Below are 26,547 nucleotides of genomic sequence, written 5' to 3'. Positions count from 1 at the left end.
AAAAGAAAAAAAAACCTTGGGTTGCTGGGCAGAAGGCTGTGCTGAATCTTTAGGTTGAGTACTTTTTCCCCCTTTCACAAAAAAAACAAACAAAACCACACACAACACACGCACCCCACCACATATTGATCTATGGTATCACAGACACAAGCAAAACCACACTTGTCATATCAACATGGTTTTCATTTTTAAGTCATGTTTCAGCCTGCAAATACAAATCTATAAGAAGGAAATGCCATGAGAATGTGTTGATTCAACGAGAAATGTAGAGAGCCTTGGGTGAGCCATAACTCTTCGAAAAAGAGGTTTGTGTTAATTAAAGTCCACGTCTCAGCTGAAAAAGATTTTGCACCTAAACTCATTATAATGTAAAGGTTGTGTTATGCCAAGGCAGTCTGGTGAACAGATTTCTGCAACCTACTACGACCCTTCTACTTAGCATTCAGGTGTTCTTTTATTGTAAGGAACTGCACGAACTGAAGTTAGAAAAGACAAAACGTAAGTAGTAGAACCCATGGATATGCATTCAAGAGAAAACTGAGGAAGCTGGGAACCAAGATACCTCTTGAGAAAGCCTATTTTTCAATACATTATCATATTTGCATTTGCTCCTGGAGCTGCTTGAAACCCTCCTTTAAGCAGTGGCACAGCAAAGAGGAAGGAGTAGGATAAAAAAAATGGGAATAAGAATTGAAAATCTGTCTTTTTAAAAGTGTAACTTTTCAGCCTCCCACCCAGGTAAAGGTCCTCCTGCACTTCATCGGAAACTACACATCTCTTCCCCTCTGGTTTCCCAGTGTTGTTAAATGACAAATGACATAATTCAAAACTTCTGTCGCTGACACAAATTTAAGAGATTCTTAAAGGCTCACAAAAGTAAGAGTTGACACACAGAGCCGTTACATTTCCTCAATAAATATCTGTAGTGGAAGCATTTTCTTGAATAAGAACTTGAACATTCAAGATGAAACCAAGTCCTTTACTGGCTTCAACTCGGGATTTATCTATTACAGGAAATCTAAACATCTTGGAATTTGCCCGAAATAGAAAGTAAAACAAATTTAAAATCAGTTTCCAGCAACTCAGAAGTTTAAAAAAATAAAAAAATAAAAAAAATCTGAGTTTCTTCCTATGTTTTTATTTTGAAATCAAATTATAATGTCAGAATGCTGAAATTAAAAAAAAAACACTGAGATTTCCATCTAATAACCATGGTTACAGATTTGTCTGTTGGGTGTTTTTTTTCCCAGAAAAATTCTAAGAGCATGAGCATATGTCTTTTGTTGGAAAAGAACTCTTCATTAAACAGTATGCATCAATGGAAAAATATTCCACCAAAGAATTGCACCAATCTACCCCAACCAGCTGTTCTTTCACAGACAGGAAAAAAAATCACGCGTGCAAAAAGACCAGTTTTGTTGCTAGAAACCTTGAAAATATAAAAATGTAAACTAAAATATCTTTTTAATCATTCATTAAAGTTAGAAACCAAAGTATGTGTCGTCATTTATATGCTGAACTGTTTACAGTACTTGTCCTTCCTGAGCATCTGAAGACCTCTTGAGAAACCAATGGGGGAAAACCAGAAAACAGGAATTCATTCCCAGCATTCCTTTAAGTTTTCTGTGCGAGATAACACAGACCTATTTTAAGAAAAATCTCACTCGTTTTCAATAGTTTCCTATGGAAGAGACAGCTCATAGTGTCATGAGACATTTGACAAGAAGTTTGCATCATACTGTGGGCTTTGGAAATGGCCACAGTTGCTGCAGGACACCTGGGTTGAATCCTCTCAAAATGTATTGTGTCTGTAGAACCTAAGTGTAGTTTAGGGTGCCAGTCACCCCATGCAGCCCAGTAACTGATATTCCAGTAGTCAATGAATGAAAGAAGAACCAGAAATTCCTTAGATAAGACGCTACCACTTTTCTATCTGGAGAAACCCAGAAGTTTCCTGCCTCCATTTCTCCTCATCCTAAATGCAGAGTAACAGCAACTGTTCCAAGGGCTTCAAACTCATAAGCTAGTACCAGAACAAATAAAGCACTACAGATACAAAAAGCTGCACACCTTTTCAAGCACAAAGAAGTCCTGAATGCTCACTGCAATTTGGTACCTCTTCACAGATAAATCTCTCTTCTGTTGTCTTTCTGACCAGTCTCAGTCAGGTCGTTTATCAAACTAATTGCTTTAAAGACAAGCATTCTTAAGCAATCTGTTCCCTCTCTGTATTTCCCATTACAGTCATTGAAAGTTATGTATGCAGATGAAAATGATAACAGACCTCTTGTGCTCTCAGAATATTCCTTTTTTAAACAAACACTGAAAACTCCAACAGTAAACGTGGCTGAGTCTAGTCCAATCTGACAGTACTCCTAGTAAGAAAATAAAATGGAAATATTAGTGTGAAGCAAGTGATTCCAGTCCACTGTTTACCTAGAAAGTTTCAGAGCTGATTGAATGGTCAGCTTCATGTCCCATTCAACAATTGTACCTGTGATGCCAAGTGAAGATAAATACTATCTTCATCATCAAGTCCTGCAAATATTCCCCACCTTCATTAACACTTGAGACATAAAAATTAATTGGACACCAACAAGTGTGAATAAATCCTGAACTTACCCAACATCCAACTCACACCAAACTACCTGACTAGAGTTAAGAAGTAGAAATATTCTTATGCAAGACTACAAAAGACATATATGATGTCTTCAAATGAAATACAGCCAGCATTGGGGCTTTTAGCAAGCACTGTCTGTGCCCTCTAGCCTGAAAGCATCATTGTGAAAGAGAATGGACACAATATTTGCCACCAGGTCCAGCACCCAGCTGGTTTGTCCTCAGGTGTTCCTAACCATCACTTTGTCACTGTCAACACCCTACTCTTTCACAGGACAGTCAGAGCCACCTGTCCCCCTTGGGACTGACATCCCCTTCCCTTACCAATGGACCACATCTCCATGACTCAACAGCCCCCCAGCAGTCCCCTTGTTCCCTTAGCACAGGATGAAGCAATAGGGGGCTGGTGACTTTAAAGATGGAATGTAAAACCACTGAGTAAAGGTAGTAACATAAACAAGAAGTTTCCCTCTACTTTCCCTGTTTTTTATGGCTTATTACTCCTTACAGACAAGAAAACAACTGAGTGCTAAAGTCTTCGAAGAAGATAATTGCCAGGCATGTTGACTGACCATCTCTGCTGTAGGGCTCACTTATGGATATGACAAAAACAAGACAGACCTGAAATGACCTTACCGCATTTCTCTCTTACAACAGTGCCTCACTCAGAAATAAAATACAGAGGGACACTAGGCATCGTGATGTTATGACTAGCAAAATGTTCAAGTGTTATATTAATAAATACAAGCAGATTAAAGTGCTTTCCTTCAAAAGCCAAAGCATTTGGCAAGGTATGTACATTTAAACAAAGATTCATCTGAAGGTATAAAAGAACATGTGCTTTGTAATTTCATTCTAAAAGCATCCAAATATTTTTCAGCAACATCAAAATAAAACAATACGACACACTAAAAAAAATGCATATATAATTCAGTCACAAAATTATTTATTGCAGTCACAAGTTTAGGGAACTGATGCCTCTCAACATACTTCCGCACTTAGCCTATATTTTTAAGTCACTTTATATTTTGTAATGCACTACAATGCCAGAATCTGGCCCTCAATAGTATTTTAATCTTCTAATTGATGTCCATTGATATCCATGGAAGGATTTCTGCCAACTTCAGTGACCCTTGAGATGGTATAAGGATATCCATATGTATTAATATATTGGTAAAGTAAATGTTTAAAAAACTTGCTCACTGCTAGAAAGAATACTTGGGCTTCAGAGGACACAATCTGCTATGAAGCGGTTGTCAGTGCAATTCTATAATTATTGTAATTAAATAGCTGCAGTAAAGGTTAACTGTTAAAAAAAATAAGAAAAGAAAATCACTGACCTTTTTTCAAGGACAGATTCTAGATGTTCTCTAGAGAGGCAAGAAAAAAAAACAACACACAAAAACAACAACCACAAACAAACACATTCTGATGTGTTCATGGTGTGTTTCAAGTTGCATGCGCTTGAATTCACTGGGGTTCATGTGTGAACACAGGAGTTTTTTTATTGGTGATTCCCCTTTTCAATTATCAAATATATACCACCATTCAGAAAGACATCAAGCAATCAGAGCGATGTGGGCTCTCTTTCCCTGTGACTGATAAATCCCCTTCTGTGATACTTTTCAGACACTGAACGACTCGGTCATGTTAGTATATTTATATCAGCTTTGATGATGTGATCAAATTGCCAACAGTGTTCTTGTGTTAAATAGACTTCACTTTCAGCCTCAGCTTCAGGTCTGCTGGCGTAGACTGTGTTCTACTCCAAAAGTTAAAGAAAACTGCAGGTGCCATTTAGATACTAACAAAGCTTTGGTAAGAAGTGTCAGTATCATCTCATTTATATTTACTTACTTCTTCACACATGTGTTTCAGTGTCCATTTCCTGCTGTGACACTAAGTTCTACATGGAAAGTTCAATCTATCCTGCAGGGCAGTTCTCACTATTTTTTCTGTCAGTCATTTTATTCAACCTATTTCATCCTCTGTGACATGCAGGTTAGTTCATACCTCTGGAGCAGGATTTTCCATGTTAGTCACAACATGGTATCTAGCACAGTTATATAAATGAGTGCTTTTGGGGGAATTTCTAATCTTACAATAGTCCTTGTAAATACTTGGGATACAATTCTAAAATATATTCCCTTAAATTTTTTCACACAGGAACAGACATGTCACGGGGGCATTCTGAAATATTTATAAGTTATTCAAAAGAGATAAAAACCCAAAAAAGCTGAAACGATCCCAAACGTTCCCATGCATGTTTGAGTCTCTTCAAGATTCTTCAGATTCTCCCAGAAAACAGTGTTCTACCAATGCAGGGTCACGGTCTCTGGCCTCTACATTGCCCCAAGCATATTTACCATTATTATAAGACCTGTCATTCATCTCTTTAGATCTCTGGCAGAAAAAAAAAAATATTTAGCTATTTTATCTATTTAGGCAATATCTTGATGCAGACACAAGCACTTTCAAGCCTGTGTGTCAGCCACAGAACATCTGTGCTTTTGTGCTGGTGATTTTGTGATGCTTTTAATACACAAAGAAAAACTTCTTACAGCTTTTTCAGCAAAGATGTTTTAAAATGCATCGTACAAATATAGTGGATGTGGCATGTTAAATGTCCCTGATACAAGAGGAAATCTGTGCACAGCATGTAACAAAACAATATATCCATAGTACAAACAATTATTTAGTAGTGCCACTTTACTAGAGAATGAGAAGATGCACAAAGTTTTGTGAGGCAGTAACTATTTCAGTTTCGTGTGTGGTGCTTAATCTTTTAAGGCAATGATTTTTTGGGTTGTCTAATCGTTCTTGCAATACAAATAACTGATACACTGATGTAGTACATGTAAAATACAAGTCACATCCAAGACTAGTCTCACTTTCTCCAGACATACATCAATTAGTTTGGTCACTTGGCTAGATGCTCAGTTTCCCTAGTGAAGACGAGTGCAGTGAGAACACAGAGCTAGTGCTCCAATTTTAAAGCTATACTGCATGTGTTGAAAACATAGTATGTGCAAGAGATACAAAATAAAAAGTAACAGTAATGTACAGGAACCCTAGCCATGTTTTTCAAAGTAAATTACTTTAGTCTCAAAGCCCACGAATAATTCTTATAATTTGCATATATTCAAAGCCATTAACCTTTTATTTCTCTTGGACTTTTAGTCCTGAGACCATAAGCCTGTCACAAGCTCCAACAGCATAAAGCTGATTTGTGAACCTCTAAGTTGTGCCCTGAATCAAAGTCAAAACACTTTTTCTGGAGGACAAAGTAGACAGACAGAAAGTACAGAGACACCTTTTTTGTCCCCCACTTGATCACCACCAAACAGCTCTGAATATACTTTAAGATCACAAGATAGGAAAATTACCAACACCTTCAATATTTTTTTTCTGAACTCATCCTGACACCAACCTCCTCAGAGCAGCAAAGTACAGGGAAGTTATTCCAGGGCTGGGAGAGAGGTTATGCACCTAAAAGTAACCTTGTGTCTACTAGGACAGGCTGAACCATTCTCTGGGATTGAATCACAGAAAATAATGGGATATTACAAGCGGTGGCTCCTTATCCCAAATCCAGCTGCAGAACTTCCATCAGCTTCTTCCCACAGCCACCTTTTTTAAGTGCTGCAAAAGCACCTTCAGAGCAGCAGAAATGACACTTAACTGTGCAGCCAGTTGACCAAACAAACCCACATCTGCCATGCAAGTCCACACACTTGCACACCTCTGGTTGGTGCTTAGGTATTTCTGTAGCAGAAAGATGAATGAGGGGAGGAGGCCTACAGTCTTGTTTTGTTATTGTTTCAAGGCTTGAGAGGATAAGGAGCCATCAGCTGTGGGATTACTGGGCCTTAAGAAATGGTGGGAAAGAGAAGGGGGTTATAGTTCTAGCAAAAAGAACAGGTACCAGATACACTTTAAAAAAATAAAAGCAAGAGGGATCACAAAAAGAAAGCTTTCAAGCATTAAAGGACTAAAACAGATGATGCAATTTTCATCAGAAGCCAAAATGTGAGGTGAAAATCATGCAAAGTTAGTGAACAGCAACCATTCTACAAGAGAAAATTAACACATATTATAGATTCAGTGAAAAGTGAACAATGAGGAGAAGCAACATCTGAAAATTGAAAGGAAAGAAATTTTATAATATAAGAAGATAAGTAAAACAGTCTTCTAAACTAATCCTCTGCCATTTTCTCATTTGCAAATTATGCAAGTTACACTGCAGCACTTAAAGGCATACACAAAACTAATTTCCATCCCATACATTCTTCTTAAGCAAATTACCCATTTCTCCTCAAAAGATTTTAAAAGAGCATCCTTTTTGTTGATCTGGTCTGTCGCTATAATTCTTCAAGGATGCCTGTAAATCCCCACACGTGTAGTGATCCATAAACAATGGGAAAGAGGGTTCAGCTCACCTCCTGTGAGTGAGCAGAGCCACATTAATGCAGCAGAGAACAGGACATGCCATCGCATCTCAGCTACACTGTTATGCAATAGCTGGGATGATGCAAGATCAGGCTTGAAAGTGGGAGCCGGGGCTTCCTATTCCCCATCCTGAGAGATGCAGAGCATTGCAGAGGTATCTGGTGAATCTCCAGGGATAAAGTTCAAGCCTTGTCACTACAAATCACCCTCTGCCAAGCAATTTGTGCAGCAGCTTATAACAGCAGTTAAACAAAAGAGTCATGGGGCCATCCTCCGGACTGAGGGCAAGGCAGTTGCTACTGGGGAGAGGAGACTGGGAGATAAAAGCAAAGCAAACATGCCACAGTTAATAGGGCAGAAAAGGCTCAACCTCCCTCCGATCCCAGCTGCGTGGCAGGAAAAGACAGAGCATAGGCTATGAGCGGGTAAATACGTGAGGGCATCGGCACGAACCAGTCACGCTGACATCCGTCATCTTGTTTCAGCGCTCGCCCAAACAGGTGGGTTTTTCAGCCGTTCTCTGGAGGCAGGATGCTTGCATTCATGCCCTCGGACTCTGTGCCGGAGCAGCTCTCTAAAGGCTTAATAGAGAAACTGTAAATTGATTTACACAGGGAAAGCCATATTTATAGTAGAAATGGTAAGTATGTCTTACAGGTCAGATTGCTTTCTGCTGTCATGATGTAATCACTATCAGTATTATGCAAGAAGAAGTTTTTGTCTCAATGTCTTTAAAATGAAATCTTGGAGACTACCAAAAAATCATGGAATGAATTAAAAATGTGATGTTTTGGAGAATGTTACTCTGTTGCTCTTGGAATATTATTCCCTACTCACTCTGGGTATTTTCCAAGGTGCAGAATACAGTTTAAGAGCACTTGAGGCAGGTTTTCCAAAGCTTAGGAACTCAGAATCAAGCTGTGATTCCAAAATAAAGGATGTGTCTGAGGTGCTTTCACTATAGTAAACAAAAATACTCAAACTTCATATACCACTCCTGATGCATTGTCTGTCTTTTTGCTCTTTTCCTCCCCTGAAAGGCTGTGTACAGAGAAATGTCTCATACCTGGCAAATAGACAGCACTTCAAAAAAACTTTCACAGTACACCCTGTGATTCACCAGGCATACTTGGATGAAGCCAAGTGTCCACATACTCAGAATGGCATTTTGTAAAGTATGCAAATATTAAAACAACTTAACTGGACCCACTAGCCACATTAATGAAAACTATGACATACAGACCTTACAGACCAACCCAAACAAATCCTTGGAAAAAAAAAGACCTGTCATCCTAGGTGGGCTGGTGTAGCCTGTACTGTACACACAGCACTGATCACTGTGCTGTCAGGTACCCAGTCAGATTTAAAGCTCTCTCAGTGATGCCTCTGCTTGCAGCTCAGATAGACTCTGCATCAACATGGGAAATAAACACCATAACACTCCTTATACCATCTGTATAAACCTATAGAGACATGTGAAAACCCAGAAGGCACCGGATGGAACTCCAGGAGCTGCAGAGCTCTTGGTTTCTTGGTACTATAGGCAGCACAGCAAAGAGACCAAGCAGAGGAGAGATGCATCAAGGTGGAAAGATGAGTTCTATTTATGCCTATAGATACTCCATAAAGGTGCAGTTTTCTACATATTGGTAGGTGCTTCCTCCCAAAGCAAGGCTACATCCATAGTTGTAATCAAGAGATTTTCTGTGATCACTGGGTGTTGGGTTGGAGGAGGAGCTCATGGCCTGAGTATAAGAAGGTATTTTTTTCCCCCTTGATCTTTCAGAATTTATACGCATGTGAAAAGCAGAGATCACTCTAAGCCTGATGGAGTGAAATAAGCTTGGGGCTTTCTTCAGGAAAAGGGAAACTTCTGGGTACATTTCTTAAAGCTTTTGAGAACTGAGTCAGGGATACAATTTCACAGTCATTAATAAGAAACATCAGGAATTTTGGCAGTCTTGTAGACAGTGATCCAATAAATTAGACAACTGCAATGAGCATTCCTCTTTTCCATTGTTATTTTTACAAATGGTTTAAAACAAGGACGAGATACTGAAATACCAGAACAAAAATTCTAACCTTGTTCCAAGATTTCACATGAAATCTCTCACTTTTTAAATTAATATTGAACTGTTCAGATCCTATTATCATCTTAATTCAACTACCTTATTTCTACTTATATGAAAAAATTAAAAGGCATATAAATATTACATACTTTATCGGCTGAACTGTGGTGTATACGAGATGTTGAAACAGGACATAAAAATATTTCAAAGGTGTCTAAAAGAAACATTTTTCCATCAAATTTTGTTGCAAAGGGCAAGTTCTGATAAGATATTTTGATTACAGCAGCAGTTCTTTGGAGAGACAACATACTCTCAAGTTCTATTTCTTTTCAGTATTACAGTACTAGAAACACTGCTTTTTCAAAACTCAAAAAGATGGTACACGCTTAAATATAAAATGTGGTTTTACACATTTTGCTTTTGCTGTTACACATTCTGCTATAAAGCTGGCATGTTCTGATATATACAACAGGTCTTTAAAAGGAGCAAAAACTGAAAGTATGACATGAATTTAGTCAAAGTAGCCCTTTTCCTCAAGGACGAGGGGTCACAAACAGCTTATATTATATTGATGGTTTTGAGTCTCATTTTAGCTATCAACCGTTCAAAAGGTGGGTTTTTGTGGTATTAATTTGGTCAAGAATACCATCACTCAACATTGCTCTGAACTCCTGTCCAAATTGCCTAATACTAAACCAGAAGTACTATCCAAAAACCCCTAGGGAACTATATTGGTCCAGGGATGGATTTGGCACCATTCCAGGAAAGATAGGGAAGCTCCAAGACTAGGACAACACCCTTCTCAAGAAGCAGTGTTATTTTCAATTATTTACCTTAGTACCACTGCGAGACAGAGACAAAATCTATAATATTTGTCATTGGGATTCCACAAATAATATTCATAATTTGGAAAATTTTACATTGGCCCTGTAAGCATGTGACAAAAGCAATCACAAATGAGCCTGTTGTTATTTTCTAAAGCTATTCACCCCTACCTTTGACTCTTCTCATGTACAAGACATGGGCACAGCCTTCTTGGTAGTAAGAAGGAACTGCAAGACTCTGTACTCAAATCAAAAATAATCTTTAAGTGTATATATAAAATTTAAAGGCCAGTCACTGACTATATGAGAATACAATTAACGTTGACTTCAGCTGATGCTGTAGGACAAGAAGAGACACTTTAACCCCACAGTACTAGGACTTTTCCTGTAGGTAAACTGCAAGTAGAGGAGACTTGCATAGCAAAATCCAGCTTCCATCCTCTACAACTGAAGCTATTGATTTTAGCAGAACCAAAATGTCAGGCCCCAACATATGAAGCATTGTTTGCAAAGATTTCATTCAGTGTTACCCTTCAGAAGGGCCTTGCAGGATACAAAGTGAAAAAAAAAGTCCTTCATAAAACAAACAAACATGCCCAATTCTTCTTCTGCTCTGAAACAAAGTTTTTATCCTAATTTAATTAATGTGTTACCTCGAGGCAACAGAACAGTTCAGAAGAAGGTAGAAGGAAATTAAAAGGGCAACAGAGCAATCTTACTGAATACTTCTCTAAAGGAAAAACATTAAGGGACTCAGACAAAAGTTTATTCTCTAAGGAGAGATAAAAGAATTCATTCAAGCTGGCTAAATATTTTTTTTTTTTTAATTTTATATGGTAACTAAAAATTAGAGAAAGTCTGAAGACAATCAGTCATTTTACCGCAAAGAGAATGGTTTACCAGCAAAGTTGAAAAAAAACACAGACTTGTTACGTTTGCTATGTAGAAGGTCTTTCTAGTAGAGAGAAAGGAAGATATATTTTAATCAGGATGCACATGAGCTGTATTTTCTTTCATGGTCTAACTTCAGGGTTTATGCTTTGTGTCTCATGACACAGCACTGCCAAGCCTGCATTGCTCATTTCCTGCTGCAGAAACCCCAGTGCCGATGCTTCCCAGCACCCTTGTTTCTGGGCAGTCTCACACTCAGACCAGGACTTTGAATCCCCAGGCGTGGAAGCGTCCTGACCCAGGGATTAGCTTGGGGCCATCACAAGGAGATGAGATACAGACATGAACGGCTTCTCGGAGCCCATCAGTTGCATTAATCTGTTTGTCTGCCTATTTATCCTCACTTGGGTTGACCAACAAAACATCAAGACAAAGCAAACATGGATCTGTGACTGTTACTCATCCAAGACCAATTGCTACTGCCCTATTTCTGATACACCTAAATCTAGGCTATTTGGCTTAACTAGCAGCACGGGCTATAATGAAAAGCAGATGTAGACGCTGCCACCTTTTGGCGATAACCAATTGGGTCATTGCACATTCCCCAAACTCAGTGGTATTGCACCTGTTTCCCAAAGTGATTCTGGCACAGAGAGAGAGACCCTTCAGCTTCAGACAAGCCCAGAATACAGGCAGAGCTTGTCTTCTAGGAACTGCTTTAAAAATAAAGATATTTTGTCTTTTAGTGTTTCTAAAGCTGTCTTGCTGTGACAGGAGCTGCTGCAGTGCTTTAGACTTCACTCTAACAAGCAAAGAGAATAGTTGCAACACAAGCCCACCTCAAGAGCTTGTTTCAAGGTCTTGACATGAAAATAAATTAAATTTTCTACTCTGTAGACCTCTTCTCATTAGTAGCAACTTCCAAGAACAACCTTGGTGTGTTTTTTCCTGCATGTTTGCACAAGGTATCCCAGACAGAAAGAGGAGAGATACCCCTTAGGTAGGAGAAAGCTGTTGGAGAACATTTTGACCTTTGTGAAGTGGAAGGAGCCCTGCCATCCACACCCATCTCATGCAGGAGGCAGCTTTCAGCACACATAAGCCTGGGCAGGGGGAGGTTTGCAGCAAGCCCCTGCTAGGCTGTCAGCATCTTCACTCAGGGTGCCCTCCAGTACCCCACCATTACAGAAGACAGTGCTCCACCAGGCACCTCTCTCCCTCTTGCTGCACCTGGAATGCTGTGGCTGGAGGAACATCGGTACCTGAGTCACACATGGGGCCTCATACGACTCCTGCACAGCACGGGAGCTCAGCACTCAGGAGGCTGACAAAGAAAGGGAAGAGGGAGGAAAAGGGGGCAGGTGGCATGCTGGCACTTGGAGCAGCAACACACTAGCCAAGAGGCCATCCATTTTCCTGAGGGGTATCTGGTGTCCTGCTGTCAACAGCACGCAACAAAAAGGAACGTGCTGCTCCTTTCCGGGACAGCAGCAAAGTGCCGGCTGCCACACGTGCCTCTGAGGCCCCAGTAGGTAACTGAATCCTTGCTGACCCTGTCCCCAGAGCAGGGATCGCCCTGTGGCCTCTGTTGGGCTGTGGCACGCCACACCGCTCCTCCTGACCCAGGATCTCCCCCTGGACATCAGCAATGTGGTTGGGTGCTGGGTGGGTCGAGAAGGGCTGCCATTCAGCTGCCACAGCCAGGTAAACAACAAATCAAACTCCTAAAGTTTCACTAAAAGCTAAAATTGACCTGAAAAATTAAACCAAGTGGGTCTTTCTCTCCAGGCAACAGCTCCAGCAGCTTTCTGAAAACATCTTGTTTATGCACAGCATTTATTTACCAATTCTCTTCATTGATATAGGCAGAACAGGAAGAACCCAAAATAAACCCTCATTTACTGCAAGATGAAATAATCAGAATAACAGAGAAAAACACAATCAGAAGGTCTCCCAGCCAGGTTACCAGGCTATTAGTATGATACCTCTAGCTGTCACAACACATCACCCTTTGCTCCCTGATTGCTAATCAGTTTTTGAGCTCTCTCTGCTAACAACCAGCCCTGTCCAAAGGCTTTGAACTTAATCGTTACGTTTGTAAGTGGTGATAGACTTTGTCACCGCTGCCCTGCCTATCCAGCAACAACCTTGTTGAACATCAAGCTGTATTACTCCAAACATTCAAAAAGTTCAGAAATAAGAGAACAGTTAAGGATTTTTGTATTTTGATCTCTGCATGCCGTAAAGATGATGACTGATTAATACTACAAGAAGTAACCTTATGGAGGATAGAGGTCCAGTTTTCTTTTAAAGGCACATAATAAATTTTTGTGTGAAAAAAAGCTCCCACAGAACAATTCAAATGTGGCCCACGGGCAAATAGACAAAACTGATATCATTTAGTGAGGGCTTACATTTTTTTAAAGTCAGCTCTCTCACAATACAACTTTTCCACTCTCAAGAGCTTTAACTTTTGGGCTATAGCTAAAGGTTTTCATTACTTACAAGTGAAAAACTGATTTAATTGGACAATAGATTTAAAAATCCATTTTGAAAAATAAGTTGGAGGCTTTAATTATAATTTGTCAATCATGTTTAATAGTACATTTTCTAGACTTGGTATTTCTTGATGATCCTGGTGAATTAATTATACTGAAAGGACACCTAGTGCTAGTATTTAGTTTAAATAAAGTTGAGTCTGGCATTTGTAAACAGATACATTCAGGATCTGGTATCCCTAGGTGTAATAGGCAAGTTGTGTATATTTTGTTAAAATATTAGAGATGCCGTTTGACTTTTGGAGTGTGAAGTCAAACATGAATCCCATGCACACAACCGTGTACAGGTGATTTTTGTATGTTTTACAGTTTCTTATGCAATAGCACCTATAACATGTTACCACACAGGAGTAAATGTACCTTTCTAATCCACACTTCTCTGAACAGTGCTCATTTACTCTCTACTAAAGGAAACTAGCAGTGGGAAGGAGTGCTAAGTAGTGAAAGCCTTCATCTTTCCTCAGTCTCTGTCCATGCTTTTTACACTCTTTGTGCTCTCAGACCATGCACAGGACAGTTTAAAGTTACCCAAGAATGAGTGCCAGCAGACCAAAGAACTGGGCAGCTGTGTAGCATCTGGAAATACGGTTGTAGCAAAAATGAGCAGCAGCTCCCTGCAAACTGCCTTACCATAGGTATACAATCATTATATAATCAGTATAAAAAGATGAAAAGGCACTCTAAGTGCTTTCTAACATTAAAAAAAAAAAAAAAAAAAAAAAAAGAAGGAAAACCACAAACACCAACACCACAACCACAGCCCACCACACACACACAAACCCCTCCTGTTTTGCTGACCACGAAGAGCAGGTGGAAGCAGGCTAGCGAAACCCAGACAAGCAGTGCCTCCCCAGCACGCTGCCATCAGAAGGAAAGACGCAAGTGGCTGGAAATCTGCGCAAGACAGCTCTACCACCCGCCGGGCTGGGAATGGCACGAGGCTTGTCTCCGTCAGCAGCAGGTGCCAATTTAACCTGCTAACACCAGCCCAGTTATACTTAGATATTGGTTTGTGACATTCATCTGGTCTTTTCCCCCCCGGCTCTCAACCATATAATGTGTTGGCACACTCTGCAACTCAGGCAGTCTAAGCCACCTCTTGCCCTACATTCCTTTTGCCAAATTGATCCAAATCTTATTGGTTAAACAGGTTCACTCATGAAGCTGTGACCACATGACAACATGAGAAGCTGACTCACGAAGCCGCAGCAAGCAGGGTCCTGGGAACAGAGAAGCCAAGACTCCTTCCCAGTGAGTGAGCTGCCCAGCTCCATCATGAGCTGCTGGAACTCCTGCATCTTGCCAGTACTTTAGCTCCCCTTAGAAAATTTTGTGCTGGAAATTTAACACTGACAAAGCTTCATGCTAGTAGCAGCAGTATTTTATGGTATGAACTGATATTAAGTTTAATTACATTGTGTACACATCATACTCAGTCACATCACCTCCACGCAGACTACTCCTCCTTTAGACTAAGGATCTGACCACTTAAGTCAATGTCCTCAAGAACCTGAAGAAGCCCAGACTTTCAGCTTTAGGGTCTCCTTTCTGACCAGAGAGACACCTTTCCCCTCCTGTGGGCATGCAGGGAAAACTTTGTGAGGTTCACACCCCAGGTTCTTCTGGGAACGACCTCCCATGTGTGGGAAAGATGACTGGAAATTGTTCTTTGAAGTCTTTGCTGTGTTCCTGCTGCATCAAATCCTCTAGTGATGGGAAGTGGCATAAGGCTACCGACACTGAAGGTTTACCACTGCCAGGCTTATTGCTTTTGTAAGAAGATTTTTTTGAGGTATGCTCCATTTGCAATAAGCTGATCCACAGTTATTGGCCAATATCTTCTCAAAAACAGAGTGGCTAGTTAACATCATGTTAACTCAGCCCTTTTTTGTAGCTTGCTCCTTTAGAAAATACTGACCCAAGTTTAAACATACTGTGTTTTAGCATAAAAAGTTACATCTCATAAAAGAATATCTGACTTTATAAACCTACCCAAAGCCTTTTACTGAAGAGGGAATTCTTGGTTTCTGTGAAATTGATAGATTTAATGAATATATTCCTGTTATAATATGACATCTCATTTTTCTCTCTCATAAATACTTGTCAGGTTTATGATTTTTCACTCATTGGCCAGGAATTGTGTTGCACAAGCTCAGATTGTAGGTGCTCATACCAAGTTTAATTTCACTCACAAGTAGAGTTGACAAAAGATCACAGCCACTAAGCCCTGGAATTACCCTAGATATTGCCCTCTGTGCTCTGCAAATGAAATCCTACAGAAGACCCTTTGGAAAAGAAGAACATGATGGTTAACACTCAGAAATCCATTTTGCACAGGGCAGCGTCAATACACAGAGCAGCACTGAATGACAGGCAGATCTGCCAGTTCCTCGATGAGAAAAGTCAGATGCTCGGAATTGCACTCTCGCTGTCCGTCCGTCTCAGGCTGTTCCTCTCCTGCTTTCTCTTGCTCCTCTCTCATGCCCTTGATTGACTACCAGGTCAGATAAGAAATTAAGACCAGTGAAATCAGAACCAGACCGCACCTGTCCCCAGCACAGCCAGAAGAGAACTGAAATAAAGCACTTACGAAACTGCTGTGATCATAACCTTCAAAATGCCAAACTCCCCCAGCTGCCTGCTCTCACGGACCAGGGCACTACAATGGGGAGCTGGGCAAGACAGGCCAATGAGCTATTTCTAACTAAATGCTGTCACTTTGGGAAAGGCTAAAGCAGCACGCAGAGTGAAGATCTGTTTTTAGCAACAAAGCTTCTGAAAATAGACATGACACTACTATTTAGTTCATCGGGTTACGACTCAGTGATAGAGGGATCACTTTACTGCTGTTTAATTTGATGCTGTAAGGGGGAAAGATACTGCTGTTATGAACAGAGGACTACTTATCTGTAGCTGCAATTGTTATGGCAAGCATTTATTCTGGTGGAACAATGTTTTTCTTATAAGTCATGGAAAATACTTAAATCTAAGGATTTGGCTACATGAGTTAGCATTGCAGATCTTGATCCTAAATATATATGTGTGTGTGTGTATATATATATATATGCATCCCTATATATAAAACCACACAGTTCCATACACTCAACAGTACAGTCATCCTTTTGTTAACAATACATTTCAGGAACTGCCTGGTTTAACTGATACAAACGCAACAGTAATCAAACAACTCCAGCTGAAACACAGACAACTCTGAACCTTATCAGATTATTGACCTAAGAGATCCCAGCACCAGAAGCAGCAGCAGAGCTGCTGCAGGAAAAGCACAACCAGACCATGACAGTCTTTACATCTGAAGGGGTGCATGAGAATAGCAGTCTCTCTGCAATCCAGGGTAGAAAGCCAGGCTTCCAAGCCCATCCTTTGACCCCATGACAGAGACAGAAGAAGGGAGGAGAACATAGCAAGGAGGCAAATATCCCACTCACCACTCTGTTCACATATCCCAGCAAGAGGCCCATGAGCCCTCCAAAACAGACCATGTAAATCCCTCTGGCCAACTCTATTAAACAATATAAATCTGCACTTGGAAATTAAATAAAACAAATCTTGAAAGCATGGGTCAAAACCAGGAGCACCTGAAAGATGCTTACTGTTCCCCAGCATCCAGAAACCTGGAGATATAAATACAACTCAAAGTGGAAAGGACAATTGCAGAAGTCAACTTGATATGAGTAGATACAGCTGGAAATGGTATTTCTGTATTTCAAGGAAGTATGAAAGCACCAGACGTTTGTTATACAGATAGAAGTGTTATGTATTGTATAAAAGAATTGTCCCAACACAAATGATGTCACATAATTGCACATTGTAAATAGGTATAGCTGGGATTTGCCTGGTGATGACCAAAATGAGTTGCTAAAATACGTGGAAAATAAAAAGTGAAGCTCAGAATCACCAGGCATCACTGGTGCTGAAGTTGTTTACAAATAGCCTTCCTTGCTGAAAAATAAATCTTCCTGCATATGCCTTCACTATAAGTACCACAAATTAATATTCTTCTTGTGAGTGTATATACTCCTACTCTACTAATTTAATCATTATCTTTTTATACTCAGCACAGGCATCATTCAAAGTTCACCTCAGTCAAAATTTGACATGAGACAATCTGATCTATTTTTTGGTCATAATTTGCTTCTCCTTCAAAGGATTTAAGAGCTTGACTTGAATCATACTGATTTATCACTCATTGGTGTGGTTAAAAAATTAGACTCTCTGCAGTATGCAAATTCAAAGTGCTTGTGGAAAAATATCTTCAATTATTAATTAGTGCACAAAGGAAGAACGACCAACATATTGCTTTTTGTAATATACACAAGCTGCATCATGCAAGTGTTCTGCATTACAAAAGCACATTCAGGAAAGGAGGTGGCTGAGACATCTTCAAGCTGAAGCCCCACAGTTTTAACTACACATTTACAGCTCTTGCAGTGAGCTCAAGGCTGCTAAGTTAGATCTCCAGCTCTATTCAGTTCAAGCCAACAAGAGCGTCTCCAAAGAGAAAACAAAACAAACAAACAAAATATATATGTTTGAATCTCACCTACGTAGCATCAGGAAATTGTGGATGGAATAGTAAACACAGCAGGGGATATCCTGGGCTGAGGTGTCTTATCAAGGTGGCTCAGGATCCAAAGACCAAAATGTTTTCTGCAGTATAACTATGCTTTAATTTGGAAAACAGGCAGGGATCAACTCCTTTCTTTGAAAGGAGGTTGTGCAAGCCAAGGTGGCAGCAATCTCCTCTTAAAAACTAAAACTCTATATCTCAAATCCAAGTTCTCTTCATTAGCATAAATATTTGCAACTTCAGAATGAAATAAAGTTATAAATACTCCTCCCAGTTGGAGAGAAATACTGTCAGATGTGCAACAAATGCTACACTTCAAACCAAGAACACTAGGAAAACTAGTTGGAAAAAAAAAAGGAAAGAAAAAAATGAAAAACACTTAATAAAAGTGATATTTCATTAGGTAGCAGTCTGTTTATGGTTTGTCTGGTTTACAGCTATAACGTAACCCTTTCACTTATTAAGTTGTCAGAGGAATGCAGATTAGCACATAGATTAACTAAGAAAACACATACTACCTTTCTAAAAGAATTACACATTTCAATTAATCACTGAAGTGTGAATGAAGTCACAGGGCATCTGCAGAGAATTTTCACATGCTCTCTTTTGGCTGCATGCACTGTTACACATATTAAAATACACATTTGAAGAGCACCACTGATTTGGTGGTTTTGCTGAGTAAGAAGTACTAAACGACATGTTAGAATGCGAATAAAAGACATCATTTCCACAGAGAACAACAGGGAATCATGAACAGAACAATTGAAAGTACAACCATAGGTATGAGAGTGTAGAACAGAATAGCAGAGTTAGATCTGGCTCAGGTTTTTAATGCTGCTACTCAAAGATTTTTATCAGAAATAAAGAGACAGGAGTATGTACAGGTAGTTCCACAACAAACCATTTGTTTCTCCTTATAGGCAACAGTTATGATACCTTATTTATACAGATCCTTCATTAGCCTAGGCTGTATATTATATCGCTGTATCAATATACATTACATTGTTAAATGCTTCCATTAGAAAACCATGGTTAAGGAGAAACAGAGTGACATCACGATGCCTCAGCCCCAGTGCAATAACTTAGTTTGGAACTGAGCAAGTTACTGTATATCTCAGACCAAAATCAGGGTGACCTGCCACTAATCCCCTGTGATTAGCTATTCTCTAAGGTTGTAAGGCACTCTGTGAATTTTAAACAAATTTTGTTTAAAGTATCAAGTATTTTAAACAAATTTGTGCCTACTTAGTATCTCACAAATAGGTTCTTGGAACCTCCTCTTGCAACATATGTCTCTCGCACCTAAACTAGAGACAACATCCAGCTGCATAAAACCCTGTCACAAGGCTGAGCGCTTCACATCACACCCAACACAGGATGGGGCATGTGCAAGCATCACCACCGGCAGGGACAACAAGGCAGGCTGCTCACCACCCTTCGGGAAATGATCTGGAGGAAAAAGCTACAAAACAAAGGATCTTAGTTATAATTTATGTTTCTTTTCAGTCCAGAGCAATAATAAGAAGGAGAGTGAGAGAAGAAATATCAGGTACGCTTAAGGGAAGCACTCTGCACTTCAGATCATCCACTCCATATTAGACTCTCCATCCTTAACCCTGTGTGAGGATACTTCAGGAAAAACTAAACAGTATAACCAGTTCTTTATTTCACACTGAGATTACAGTGAGAACAACAGGAGCAGAGAAAAGTTGATGGATGTATGCAAGACTATATTTAAGTCTTGGTTCTGGACAACAGAAACAAAGTGTATATAACTGAAATTATAACAAAATTGTGTGTACTATGAGATCAGCTGTTATTTCAATGTTCATCAGGGAGGGGACAGTATCACATAACATGAAATAAGATGAGAATTCAGGAGCCCAAATACTCTGAGGCTTGTCTTCAGGTTGTTTATGTGTACTGCATGACTATATCTTGAAAACTGAATTCTATTTTACAAGGCAATAGCATAGAGCGATGCCTGCAAAGGAGCTCAATTTGAATAAGGTCATTTGGACTAACTACTGTAGTCACTCAGATTAAACCAGAGTAAAACACAGACCAAAAACTTTTAATGTCTGACCAGCTTTGTGCAACATGTGATTTACCTACCTTTGGCTACTCCTACAGGACAAAACCTGAAATTTGTTCAAATCTTTGCAGCGCTGCAGAAGAAACCAGCTCTGTAGTAGTTTCTTCTCTAGCTTCACCAGACATAAGCTGCAACCATAAAATTCATATGAAAGAAAGTATTTCTTATTATTCTAGTTGTGTATAGAACTGCATGTTTCCTTGAATCTGTCAAGTGACTTTTTTAGACATCTCCATAATCTGAGTGCCATACTGTTAACCATGAGATCTGTTTTGAATTTGAAATAAGAAAAGGTGGGGGTAGGGAATAGGACAGGAGGGAGAGATAAATCTTATGTTTTTCTTTATATTTTACAAATTTTATTACTTCAGTCAAAAAATGTGACTGAAGCAATAAAATGTTACTGTTGCTCAGTGTAATGGTATGTGTTTGAAATACAACCCATTTGCTCTTCATTCACTTCATCAGAGTTTTGGCAACTGCTAAAGGCTTTGAGTATGTGTGTAGAATATTCCTTATGCTATCATATCCATATTATTTCTCCACTTACCATTTCTTAATGAGCTATTTTTAACAGTTGCCCACTTATCAATTTTCTATTTATGGCTGTGTGCCTTCCTCTGTCTAAAGATGTTTAATGAGATTTGTTTATGAAACCCATTTGCAATGTTTTGAATGCTGGCAGCAGCTACGAGAGGAAGATCAGAGACCATAGGTGCAGCTCTTCTTCCAAATCCCCATCCTGACTGCAGACTAGTGGTCACTGCCAACTCACATGAAATATGGTCAACTATGCAATTGTGCAGATGACAGGACACAGCTTGAGTTTATATCATGACATCGCTCCATTGATCCCCTCTCCCACATTAGGGATACCACCTCCAGGAATCATGGAAAGCAGTGGAAATGCTGAGGAGGTAATATACTCCAAGTTCAGTTGGATATTTGGGGAGCTCCAAAAGGCAATGTGGCAAGCTGATACTTAGCTGCCTTGTTTATCCCTTGTTCTGGCTCCCTCTGATTTATCTAGCTGTTTATGGACACCTAAAATCTCCAAAAGCTGTTTTCTTTGGCTGTGATCTACAGTCTATAAAATACTGCTCAGTAAGGGGATCATATTTGTGTCCTTTAATACCCAGCCAGGTGCTCTTCAGAGTTGGCAGCAGTGCCTTTACTGATAGCTTTGAATGCATTTTATGTCTTTACCATTACAACATAGACTGCTGTTCAGCTATTGCTCCCACTAAATCACGCATGATTTTGGCTGGTGGTAAAAGTAATTCGAAGACTGCTTCCCCCAAGCAGCATGCCATACTCACTATAAGCAAATGAAAAAAGAACCAAAAAAAGCAGGATGTACAGAAATTCCCATGTAATTAAAATGAGTTTGGGGTTTTTTTTCCCCCCTAACTTCCTAGTTACCTAAAGGGCAAGAATTACATTTTGCCAAAGCTTGAAAAACTCCATTCATAAGCCAGCAGATGATGATCAGCACAGGAGACACTGCAGAGTGGTCCTACAAGAAGATATTTGGGCACAAAAATTAGTATCGCATTGCAGTGTTTCTGGCACATTTTGATTCCTAGTGCGCCATTACTGTAAAGGACCAATTGCTGATTTTGATATATTTTCCTTAGAAGAATGGCAGCAAGACCAAGACATGGCAGCTTTCCAAAGTGAACCCCCTCAGAACAACAGGGGATGAATCTCTGCCATGAAGTTCTGCAAAGGACAGGAATTTTCATTCTGGCCAGTTTCAGTAATTTTTTAACATTAAGTTTCCTGCTCACTGACAAAAGTTCAGTGATGATCATAGCCCTCTTCCCCCACTCCCCTTCCATCTTATGAAATTGCATATTTCAATTAGATTTGATTGTGGTGAATGAGTCACCAAAATTTTCTTGTATACTTCTTGTTTCCCCTGCTGCTTCAGACAAACAGCTCAGTGGGTATCTGTGATATGTGACAGCTGTCAAGAAGGGCCATGTTCCTGGAATGCAGCACAGAATGCCATCCACAGCACAAGGATCATCTCTTCATATAGCCAGGAAGGGTACACAGACCTTGGCACAGTTCAGACTTGAGAGCTGACACAACAGGTTATCTATTTGCCAGAGTCACCTAGGAAAACTTGTGTACAAGGTCTCAGGAGGTCACTCATCCTGTTTCAGAGAAGCATAACAGGTCATCAGTGCCTACAAACCACTGTAAAGTCATTTTAAATGATTTCCAAAAACCTTAGAAGAAAGCATTGAATAGGCTTTTCCAAAAATTGTCTGGTTTTTCTGCAAAATTTGGCACAAACCAGACATATAGCAGTGGTGAGCAACTGAACTATCAATCAATAAAAAGTGAATGAATTCATGAGGGTTATGTCTCAGGACAAACAGAGAGAGAAAATAAGTTCTGCTATTGTCCAGGCACATCAGAAAAATCGAAACTTCCATTTACTTTCCAGTACGTTAGTGACATGCAGCTTTTATTCCCCTGAACAAAACCATCCCATTTCTCATAACCAGCATGGTATTCAGAACACACCTCTTGTGGCACTAAGAATAATCTCTGATGTGGCACATTTCCATAAGTGACCACTCACACTCAAGTCACAATTACAAACCTCAGAGGAAATTGGGAAATAACCAATTTCCACAGAATGTTTACAGTACAGGGAATTTCAAATAGATAGACTCAATTTCAAAGACATAGTGATTTCAAATTGGGTCCATCTTTTTGAGACACCCTGTATTTCTTCCCCATAAAATAACCTGTTCCACACGCAATTCTGAACTGGGAAGAAAAAATAAGAGAAGAAATACTCTAACTTACTATTCATTTGATCTCCTTCAAAGTCAAACATTTTTATCCGTTCCTCCAGCACAGAGCAGAGCATGGATCCCTAAAACCAGTAGTTTGGGGAAATAAGGTATTGCATAAGTGAAGAGTAGAGTGTCACAGGTTTTTGCAGCTATACGGGGTAGATAAAAATGGCAAAACAGGTAATTTCCATGACATGTATACATGGGCACTATCCTTGTTGACCTTGGCAATATTTCAAAGGGAAGCTTTCAAGGATTAACTGTTCAATCAATCATATTTTATGGCATGCACCAACTGGCTCCACAAATGTACTTTCAATCAAATTGCAGGAATAACAATAAAAAAGATTTAATCTATTTTTAGTTCTTGCAGCAGAATGCACACAAAAAAAGTTGCACATTTCAGCAAAAAAACAACCTCTGTGTTTTAGAAACTCCTCAGCCGTCTCGGTCTGTAGCAAGCATAGACCATCAACAGCTCTCGCACAGGTGTTTGAGGTATGTTAGTATATGAAAGTGTCCTTCTGTGTCCCACTGAGCACGCTGAACCAGAGCTAATGAAAACTGACTCCTTTTGTACCAGAGGAAAAAAGTCCTTCCCAAGCGCATATCTCCACCCCAGTACTACACTTCTGAGAAACCACGAGAAGGCTACATACAGAGATAGGCACAAACAGGCAGACAAAAGCCAATAACACCCCAAAATCTGTTCCCAAATAATGACAGCTGTCAGATAGATGGAAATATAAGATAAAAAACATGATCTATCAGCTCTTCTTTTAACAAGTAACCATTTTAGCAAGAGAAGAAATCGACTATCAATTCTGCTCTACAGTATTTCCTCAGTAAGAGCAGAGCCTGTCATGACCCAACAAGGTGTGCTTTATTTTACAAGTATAAGTGACGCAATTGATTCCAGGTGACATTAGCTTACTTCAGGTTAAGCAAATGCATAAGTGCTTTGTCAAGTGAAGGCCAAACCCCTCATATTTCATTGCAAAACATTTGAGTGGAATCAGGATAAACAATTATAGTCTTTTCATGCTCAGAGAAGCCCACAGAAAATCTCACTAAACCCAGTGATAACAGCTATTTGGTATGACACTTCAGCTATTTCTAATGCTCTTTTGGTAAAAATAAAGACATTAAGAGAGAGGTAGCTTATTTAAGGGGTAAATGGCAGAGTTTTGAAAAGAAAAAAAACAAAAATAACCCTCGATAAAATAAATTTAAAATATATATATATAAAGGTAAGAGTAAGGTGGGATGCTCTGATCCCAGACCATTCTTCCTGTCTTGGTTTCTTAGGTCTCAGGCCAACCCAGAATATGAGCCTGGAAATATATTCCTGCCTTTTTCCTTGAGTCACACCAGGATATGGAGTCCACCTATCATATATTTTATATATGTGTGTATATATATATATATATATTAAAAATATATAATATATATATAACATATAATATATAATATATAATATATAATATATAATATATAATATATATAATATATATAATATATATAAAATATATAATATATATATTTATATATAATATATATATTTATATATATATAAAATACTCTTGCAAAAGATATTATTAATATATGCAAATTATCCAATTTATTTTGCCTTAAAATGTTAATAATCTTCATTCTAGCACTTTGTATCTAATATCTTGATGAAAATAGATTAACCAAACTTGATATCATTATTTTATTTGGTTCTCATTCTCCTAAGGCTGCCATCATACCCAGTAAGGCCAAAAATCTGGGTAGAAAACTGTCTGACACGAGCAGCAAGTTCATTCACAACCCATAACTTGGCCTGCATGACAGCTGTGAAGTCACCTTAAACCAAACCTGTCATTTTGCAGTCTAACAGCTTGGCCCCCATATTTTTTCTTTTAATTTATTTTTTAACAAAGTGTTGAGGACCCTCTTACAGCCTCTACAGCTTTCTTACAGTTTTCTGTAGGGTTTTCCAGAGGTCTGAGTAGAGAAAGTCAGGGTCCTTGGAACAACCCAGCACCCTCTCCCTCTGTAGCACTGAGGAGGAGGTTATTAACACAGTCAAACCTCAGGAACCAAAAGAAACCTTTTCACTATGCTGCCTGTATATTTTTCTGTCTGCAGTTGATATATTCATGGTGATTAAAGTCATTGCAAACCCAAAAGGAAGGGATGTTGAACTATATATGACTATACTAAATAAGGAATTTTTAAGCAGGAGGTTTGAAGCGTGAGTTTCTGTTGTTAATAGATGGAAGCGAAGAACCGCAGAATAAATCAGGCTGGAAGGGGCCTCTAGATGTCATCTGGTCCATATCCCCCCTCTACTCCAGACATGCCCAGCAAGACAGAATTCATTAAAAGTTAAAGGAAATTCAGATATGCCCTGATGCTAAAATCCTTTGATATTCAGGATAAAATGAGAAATTTACTTCTTTGTTACAGACTAAATAAACTAACACTCTAGATTTCTTCTTATTAGAGCAATTTTTCATTTGTGCATTACCAGACGTTGCACAGACAAGCAGCAGCAATGTAGTCTTTGCCCCACAACTGCTTACAGTTTGAACTTCAATAAAATTTAGGTGAAGTGGTTGAAAAGCCCTGAAGCAGACTTCATTTCTTTTTAAGAGAGAACAATTAAGAGAGCCAGAATCAGAGTTCAAATACACATCTATACACTACACATACACGAGAATAAAAGCACTTCTCACCTCAATTTATTTTCCAGCTAAATATCTTCCAGTAAAAATAGCAACCTGTTGTTGAGTGATTTGTTCAAAAACTGTTCTGCATAACTATATTTAAAAAATTGGATACGTCCATTTCTCTTGTAATTCTGCTTACTTTCCATTCTCTACAGTCCAGACACTTGGGAAGAAAGAGAAGAAAAAAGAGGGGAGAGAAATCAAGAATATTTCAAGCATAGTCTTTGGCAAAAACTCTAGATCAAACTGATAAACCTGCAGACTGCTGTGCATTCTCCATCACAGTCTCTAAGAAGTGAAACAACCATACTGTATTTCCAAAAATAACAGAAAATAAGACTCAAGATAACAACCCAATTTTATAAGAGTCCCAATAGCTTAGTCAAAAACGAAAGCTGCTGCCTTGTCTTCTCATTATGCTTTTCTTGTCACCTTACCAGGTCTAAAGCCTCTCTTTCTAGAGAGAGAAGACTAACGTTCTCATTATTATACAAGACAAAACAGTATTACTTGATATGGGAGAGTATCTATCCTCAGATATTCACTATCCTGTTTCCCTGAAAATAAGACCTACCCAGAAAATAAGCCCTAGTGTGATTTTTCAGGATTTTTGAGTATGCTCAGAATATAAGCCCTACTCCAAAAATAAGCCCTAGTTACAGTTCATTAAAAAAGACAATTTAAATGGTGTACAGGCATGTAAAAATGTAATAAGTTTTGGAGCAAAAAATTAATATAAGACCCTGTCCTATTTTCGAGAAACAGAGTAGTGCAAAGAACTCTGCAGCCACATGAGCTGTAGCACAGCTGAGAAATTCCCTCATTAGGGTAACCCTTTTCTCTAGGAACACAGACACCTTCTCCTGTGGCTCTCCTTTGGTTTCCCCCATACATCCTCGTATACATATCACCCAACCTTCT

Source organism: Nesoenas mayeri (genome assembly GCF_963082525.1).
Source record: "Nesoenas mayeri genome assembly, chromosome: 4".
Taxonomy (NCBI): Eukaryota; Metazoa; Chordata; class Aves; order Columbiformes; family Columbidae; genus Nesoenas; species Nesoenas mayeri.
Note: the sequence above shows the minus strand (reverse complement) of the source record.